The 8,847-nt window shown below is 36.5% G+C and overlaps 1 long non-coding RNA gene across 3 annotated transcripts in view; it reads left to right on the forward strand.

The window, feature by feature from the left end:
• The window catches only part of LOC114486597 (uncharacterized), a 75,421-nt gene extending 68,183 nt beyond the window's left edge, over positions 1 to 7,238 (forward strand). For all 3 annotated transcript variants that reach the window (XR_003680603.2, XR_003680601.2, XR_003680604.2), the window contains one exon: positions 6,504 to 7,238. This is a non-coding gene — a long non-coding RNA (uncharacterized lncRNA). The remainder of the gene's footprint in view (positions 1 to 6,503) is intronic.
• Positions 7,239 to 8,847: the final 1,609 nt, after the last annotated feature.

Genomic DNA, 8,847 nt, shown 5'->3' on the forward strand with positions numbered 1-8,847 from the left:
TCATGCAATCCCTTAATTTTATAGATTAAGAACCAAGACCTGGGAAGGTTAATTGATTTTCCCAAAGTCCCAGAGCTAGTTAGTGGCAAGCCAACACCAGAGCCCATCTTTTTTTCTGTCTCAAAGGCTCTCTTTCCACTATGCCAGGCTGTCTCCAGTTTCCGGCTATGCAAACCAATCTTCTGAAGTGCAATATTAAAGGATTATCTGTTCTACCCTTAGTGGCTGGGTCAGCGATAAGATTATTAAATTTTTATCTCATTCAGAGCTCTCCAACCTGGGAGATTCTCATCTGCCATACTTAATCTGCCAAAAATATGCAGAGGGAAGTAATGACACACAGTAGTCACAAAATTAGATACTGAAAGTCATTAGCTGGGCAATCCCTGGTACAGTCTACAGCTAAATTATGTCGTGGCTTTAAAAAACCATTTCTTCTCCCCACTTATGCATCCTTGAAAACCTGTGCACAGCCTGCCTGGTCCGAACCTGCCCAGACAGATAGCTCCCGGAAGTGCCTACGCTCTGACATCTGCCTAAATGTCAAACGAAGCTGCTGTACGATAATGAATACAAAATGAATTAATAATGATATATGAATCATGAATACAATTTACACTTCCTCAGACAAAATACTGTCTTTTTTAGCCTGCACCTGCGTAAACTACCTCACGCAAGCCTCAGTCACAGCCTGCCAGGCTCTCTTCTGGCACACTATCGCCATCTACTGTCATTGGGAAGAATGGCAGCCTCCCTCAAAGCTTGTATCCCAAGCTTGTCTGTTCTTTCTCATTACCAAACAGGTTATTTGTTTTAAAAGTCTTTGGCTTTTCAAAGGTGAGCGCTCATCCTTCTTTCAGTTACTTTCGTTACAAATAACTTAGAACTACTCTGGGCCAAAATATTGATAGTTGACAGCTTGTTTATCACACCACAGAATCTAAACACTGGGTATAATCCCATCCTGAACTCAAAGCAGTTCTTTGTTTTCAAAAATAATTAAATAACAATGTATTTATTTCTCTTTCGCGGCCTTTATACATAACTTTCTTTATGAAAGTCCACCAGCTCATCAAAGATTCTGAGGCTTTTAATATTTTCCCCACAAATGAATTCAGCATTTCTAGACTCCATAGTGAGACATTATTAAAATTATAAGTGATATTGGCTTTATTCCCTCCACCCTGCAGTGGACATTTGCTGTTTGTTCTCCCACTTCCTCCCCGCTGTCCCCAGCATCTATCATTTAACTGTGTCTGAATTTCTCCCCTTTAACCGAGAGGATGCTAAGAAATGATACATTCTAGAAAAGATCACTTTGGCCTCTCAGTAGAGAAAAGAGCATAAGGGAAGTGTGTAAGGAGGGAGGGAAGTTAGGAGGCTGTTATGGGAATTCGGATGAATGATAACTGTGACTTCGACTAGTGCAGTGGTGATAAAGGTGGTCAGAAGTGGCAGGGTCTGGGATATATTTTGAAGGTAGGGGTAATAAACATTGCTGGTAAATCGGATTTGACGTAAGAGAGAGAAGACTCAAAGATGACATATTGATTTGTGTCCTGAGCAACCAATTTAAAGAGGAAACCAGGAGTTCTGTTTTGAACACTTTAAAAGAATTTGAGATTCCTACTTGACACTGATATAGAGCTGACCCATGACAGTGCCTATTCATCATGCTGATTTCCTTTTGGGAAATTACCCTTTCTTACCACGTGCAGTTCAGGTAGGACTATGAATTAAATTGTTCTACCTTTATCTTATATATGATTTGAGCTGTAGACAAATATGCTATGTCTGAAACATAAAACTAGATTTTAAAAGTGAAACCATCAGTTTCTTTTATGGCAAGTTCAGGAAAACTATGTAAACTCTTCCCCCAGTGCTAGAATTCATATGAAAGCAATGATGTTAGAAACAAACCCCTCTGCCATCTCTGGATTCTTCCTATGCTTTGCATGCTCTGATTCTGATATGAAAAATTGAAATGGAAATGAAAACTAACACGATTGACTCTTTCCTCATCTGTGCAATGAGGGAACTTGACCCCAAATCTCTAAGGCCCTCTGCTTCGACCTTCTGATTCTGTGACAGTGCATAACTAAAATAGACGATGTATTTCTTTGTAACTAGGCCAACTTATTAAAACTTGGTATATTTATTTTCTAGATTACAGTGTTTGCAATCATGTTATTTTTAAAAGTATTTGCTAAGATTTAGGAAAAAGAATGTTGTTGCCAAGTAACCAGACTTATAGGAAGAAGAGTTAGGCAGCAGAAATGAAAATAAAAATTCCAAAAGAAATTCTTTAAGAACACCATTAAGAATATGATTGAAGTTTCCAAGTTTGATTATCCTTGGTAAAATACATTTATATTTGAACTTTCAAATCAAATGTTGAGACAAAAAATGAATGGGAGTGGAGGAGTAATATTATCTCACTTCTATAATCATACATTAACTGAATATTTCCACAGTAGTGTACTGAACAAGCCTGATGATGATCTTTCATTAATTCATTTACCAAATATATATAGATGGAATGACTCACAAGAGGTGCACTGATTGAATAAAATCATTTAGAAATAGGAAAGTTGGCGTGTGCAGAAATAAACTTTCATAACAAACAGGTATGAGGCAATTCATTATGAGTAGATAGTTCTAATTTCATCAAATTATCCATTTACTTTTGGTAAAGTCACATACAATTCTAGAAATATCACTTTGCCCTTCACAATCTTTTTCACTATCCCTAGATAATACATCCACTTTTCCTTCTTATTTCTGAACTCTCTTCTACGTGTCCATCAAACCTTGATTCCACAGATCACAGCACAAATTTCATTTTTTTTTTCTTTTCTCCTAGACAAAAGGAGGCTGCTCATTTGATCCTTCTTATTGAAATAGAGAAAAGAGAGTTTAATAGCTTTAACAAAATCTTTTATTGTACATGTCAAGTTATTTTATTCATACAGCACGTTTTACAGTGCTGACAAAATTTTATCCTATGCCCAAAATACCGCATGCCATTCTTGATGGTTTTTGGAATTTTTAATCTCCATTAATATAATTAAAGTTTATGCGTATGAACTGAAATGGCTCCTCAAAAAAGGGGCAGTTGGAGGCAGAACTCACTGGCATGGAAACATTTCTTAGGCAACATATCACTTTTTTTCGATCCAACATCAGGCACCAATTACAAATCCAACTTATAAATACCTAAGATGTGCTTAGGAATGAATAATATACATTTTCAATTGATTTTATATTCTCTGCTACACCGGAAGTTTGCTATTGTACATATTAAAGGAAAAATAAATGGGGGAGATTCCAGCAAGTATCTTCAGTATATAAAAGCAAGTATAATATGATCAAATCTGTGGGAAATACTATTATTTTTCCTCAAATATACACCCCCTGCCTCTCTTTTCATTGTAATAGAATGTTTACCTCAGTATATGTGCACTTAGATTAAAGACTACATTTCCTGTCATCCCTGGTAGCAAGGAATAGCCACATGACTACATTCTGGGCAATGGGGTATAAGCGAAGTGGCAGGTGAACATTCCAGATTGTGCCCTTTTAGATAAGATATGTAGTCCTGCCTTCCCAACCCATTACTGGCTGCTATGAATAAGTGATAGTGAATCATCTTGAGTTATGCAGATAAGCACAACCCCTTAGAAATAGCAGAGCAACAAGATAGAAAGATCCCAGGTCTTTGATGACTCCATAATGCTGAGCCATTACACCAGCTCAACTTTCATGTAAGTGCAAAATGAACTTCTACCTTGTTTATGTGATTTTTTTGTGGGTCTCACCTTCAGATGGCAACTCTATACCCTAAGAATACAATGTCTATTTGTGCAAGCAAAGATATATCTTCCCCCAATTCTGTTTATAGGAGTGCTGTCAAAAGGGGTTTACCTTACAAAGCGTAACAGGTGGGTCATAACACTCGAATATGCTGAATAAAGAGACAGGAAGGCTATTCTAGGATGTTACATAATTACACTTTTTGTGATGTGAATGTGTGCCCTGGGCCACTCAATGCAAAGAGGAAATGTTACAGAAACTAGGTAAAATGCACTTGGCTTGGTTCTCTGGAAAACTTTTGATTTAATTTGCTCATTAAGAAGCCAATAACTCACTCATAGCTTTATGCAAAGGGTTTTTATTAATAATCTACTAGGTGCAAGCCCTATATTTGTCTATATATTTGAGCAGGGACAAAAGGTCAGTTGAATTAAGGTAGATCTGGGTTTGAACATAGCTCTAAACTCTAGTAGCCGTAAGACCCTTTGCAAGTTATGTAACCTCTCTAGGCCCCAGTTTTCTCAGAGGTAAAAAAGGATAGTGTTGGTTCCTAACTCACAAGGTTATGAGAATTGAACAAGAGAATGTGTCTTGAGCCCTTAGAAAATGTCTATACATACAGAAATCATTCAAAGTATGTTTACATTCTAGGGGAGGCACCACAGTGCTGCAGTAGGGGCACTGCTACAGCATACGCTACAGAAAACGTGGTGGAGGAGGCCTGAACCTCAACTGGTTCAGGGAATAGGATGATTAGGAAACCAAGCATTTCAGACTTCCTCCATGGTGTGACTACGATAGACTGAAATGTAAAAATAAAACATAAACCTAAAGAAAACACTCAGCATCTTGAGTCAGAATGAAAGATTGTGGAATAAAGCCAGAACTTAGTAACATGAGATAGTGGTTCCAAATTTTAATACTCACATTGTGTCTAAAGCATACTCTCAACAAAAGAAAAAAATGTCCCTTCTCCATATGCTTCAGTATGTGCTCCTACAGTGACGTTATTCTTTCCTTTACTGTTTCGCTTACACCCATCACTTTCCTCATTTACCTAGATCATAATACCTTGAACAAAGGAATCATCCAAAATATGTTTGTTGAATTACTGAATTAGCCAATAAATCAACTAAATTTAAAAAAATCAGTATATCAATAAATTTATTAATTTCACTAAGTTCTACATGACACAAGGCCTCTGGTCATTGCTGTTATATTGGCTGCTTTGTTATATTAACCACCTTCCTTAAAATCTTTCCTTGTGAGTATTCTAACCTATGTACATTAAAGAAAGATAAATTTAGGATACTTAAAAGGCCTTCAAAAATATAAAACTATTCATATGAAGGCATAACTCATTTTTTCATTATCATCGTCATCTTTAATAGGAATTCTTTAGACCTGTCCCAAATTTTCAAGATTTCAGTCTTCGTAGGAATTTTAATGAGAATTTGGAGCCATTGGATTTTTATCTGCAATCCTTACTTTTATTATTCTAAGGTATTATATAAAATAATTACCAATATACAAATTCTGACTTGTCACTTCTTCAGTGGAAAAAGTTTTACTTTACAAAACTTACTATTAGTACACAGTGTTTACAGTATAGGGAAAAATTCTGCTGTGTTGTATTATAGATATTTTTTCTGAGTTTTATTAATAAATAATTACCATTTACAGAACGCTTACTGCACTACAGACACAAGCTATGTACATCTTTAACACTATTTGAATCATCTTACAACAAACCTATAACAAAAGAATTTTTATTCCCATTTTTCAGATAATAAACTGAAGTTTAACTGGGTTAAATTATCTAGCCAACATCATCAGATTGAAAGTAATAGACCAATATTTGTGATGAAAGTCATAGTCTGATACTTGAAACTTATTTCTCTGAACTCATTTTTATTTGATGTGCCTTAGGCAATGTATATAAAATTTCCCTGTATTATTGGCAGCATCTAATTATGACTATCTTAAAAACAACATGCTTTACGTTGCACATAGAAAACCTATTTACTCAGCCAAATAGTTCATTAGTGTCATAGCTGACAGCTCAGCTTTCTCCTCACAGCGCCAAGATTGTCAATCAGATGGCATGCTTCCATTCACACCTGCATCCCATTGTTTGAATAATATCTATGCAAGTTCAACTCCTGCCATTTCAATTTATAGAAGCTAGTACCATGTCACTGATGTGTGTAGGTGGTTCGGATATTTCAAGGGAGAAATATAATTAGGAAAACAGAATATCGTTTATTTCTGAAAACTATAGGTGCTCTATCTTATATTTTAAATTATGTTTTGCTAATATATAGAATATTTTATGTGAAATGAATATTCAGTGACCAACTTGAGAGTAGGTTTTAAAAAATGAAGAATTTGTTACAGCATGAATTTTGACATGCCAAACAATATGCTTTTTTCCCCTGACAACCTACTGATTACATATGAGAAGTCTGGATGGCAAACTTTGTTTATATGTCAGGCTTAGTACTATTGCTCAGTGACAGGACAATAAAGGCTCTCTATTATTTCACTTATAAATTCACTGATAGATACATGCTAGCAGTGACCTTAAAAGTGGGACATGCCCACAATCACAATTTTATATTTTAAAAGTAATTAATTCTGTTTCTGAAAAATAATTCATTGAATTGTTATTTTCTCCATTCTTTCTTCAGCGTGATTCCCTACACTTCACAGTGTTTATACCACCAGCAGACTCCCGATGCATCAGGCACTAAAGCAAACTCTCCCAAGGATGACCTGCTTCATACAGCTGCAGTTGGATGAAGATTATGAATGTTTTCTTTCAAGAGTATCTCTATGAAACTTTTCCCTCCCCTGTTTCTCTATAAAATTCTCTGATACTTCATCGTATGTATGGGGCTATATGTCTGAGAGAAATATTTTCCATTCAGTAGCAAATTATCCTTCAAAACGATACTTAAGAGTTTTATAATACATGCTCCCAAGAGAGATGGTAAAAGTAGTTCCATTTACATCCTTGTCCACCATGGTCTAACAATTCAGCCTGTTGGATTGAGCACTCACACATGTTCTCTCTCTCTGTTTCCGTATTGTTCTGTTCTTCTCGCTGTCTCTGTCTCTTTTTCTTTCTCCCCCATCCATACACACAGACAAACAAACATTCTCTCTCTCTCTCTCTTTCTGCCCCCTCTATTTTTATTTCATCGAAATACATTCACTAACCAACAAGCCAGACAGATTTAATCTTAAATTTTCAAACAGCTGAGGAAAAACAGGTTAACTAAGACCATCCCAGATTCAGACCGATTTTCAGAATCTGCTTAGAACATTTGCATTTGAAAACATGATATCCAAGTGTAAAAAAAATTAGCCAATAAGCTGGCTTACTGGTCACATGATTTGAGTCATCCAAGTCCCACAGAATATAAAGTTTAGACCCACTAATTCTTTTTTTTTTTTTTTTTTTTTTTTTGTGGTATGCGGGCCTTCCTCTGTTGTGGCCTCTCCCGTTGCGGAGCACAGGCTCCGGACGCGCAGGCTCAGCGGCCATGGCTCACAGGCCCAGCCGCTCCGCGGCATGTGGGATCCTCCCATACCGGGGCGCGAACCCGGTTCCCCTGCATCGGCAGGCGGACGCGCAACCACTGCGCCACCAGGGAAGCCCAGACCCACTAATTCTTTTAAGCACAACAAGGCTTCCGTTTTACTGATCTTTGTAATGCAGTAAAATTTCATCTCTAATGAGAACAAAGTCTTCCAAATAAATGAATACAGCTGCCCATGACTGTTTCTACTTAAAGGTTGAATAGACAGCCATTACACAATATAATTTCCCTAAGGAAATTATCTGCCCCCAAATATTTCTTCCCACTGACCCATGATAATTTCCTGAAATTTCTCCTTTTACTCTTTGGGCTAAACCACTATGCTCTCAAAAGGTCCCTGTTAAAATGCAAATATATTTCATGATCCAAGACATACTGGGAATTTCTAATGCATTTATTTAATAGCATTATGGAGACTCACCAGGACACAAATGACATGAGACACAAATCAGGAATATTTTAATTTGCAAAAGTTTAAAAGTTTCAGCATTCTATTTAGAGAGAGCTTGCCCAGTATGCAATATGGAATATGTAATGAGGAACCAGATGTAGTTGGTAATTCCCTTGAGAAAAGGGACACCAAAATGATAAGTTATAATGACGAAATGTATCTCATTCACAGCTTATTGGTCTGCAGCATGTTTAAACTCATAATAACTCAGTGGATGATAATAGACTTGTGTAGAAGTTGCCTGGACAGGAGTATTTGGTTTCTTAAGATCCATAAAAGTATCTAATTTCTAATCAAACATCAGAAAAAGCAGCAGAAGCTTGTAGGAGAATATTGCAGCCCTCAGTGTGTGTGAGTCAGAAATTTTCAGGTTTTCCTCCATTGTGGGAACTGGGAGAGGAGTTAAATTCACTTTCAATTCATCCATCTGTAAAATTGCTATTCTGATTATTAAACATTTCTAAAGTCTTCCCAATGTCCCGAGTACTGAATATAACATGTATAAAGACATTGTTTGTGCCCTCTAGGAGCATAATGAAGCTTACCACCTACTTCTAGGAATGTCTTGGGGAGTGAAATACTATTTTAAAGTGCTAAGAGCTGCTCAGAAGAAATGTGCTGTATAATTACAAATATTATTATAGATGAATGGACATGTTCCATTAAACACTAGATTGGTTACCAAGGGAGTTTATGGAGTTTTCTTCCCTGAAGAGCTTAAAAAAAACCCACTCACAGCAGCTAGATATACATCTGCCTATGACCATTTAGGTGGTGCTGAGCCTAGGACAAATTGGGAGAGTTATGGAGGGAATAATCAAATGAACTCTCAAATTATACCAATGTTAATGTCATGTAAAGAACAAGGTTGAAAAGAAATGAACTAAATGAACAAATTGAAAAACAGAAAGATCATAAGCTCCAACTGAGTTAGGAATTGGGACATGAAGAACTATTCAGGTTAAACAGAAGAATATC

This window comes from Physeter macrocephalus, chromosome 7, assembly GCF_002837175.3.
Source record: "Physeter macrocephalus isolate SW-GA chromosome 7, ASM283717v5, whole genome shotgun sequence".
NCBI classification, from domain to species: domain Eukaryota; kingdom Metazoa; phylum Chordata; class Mammalia; order Artiodactyla; family Physeteridae; genus Physeter; species Physeter macrocephalus.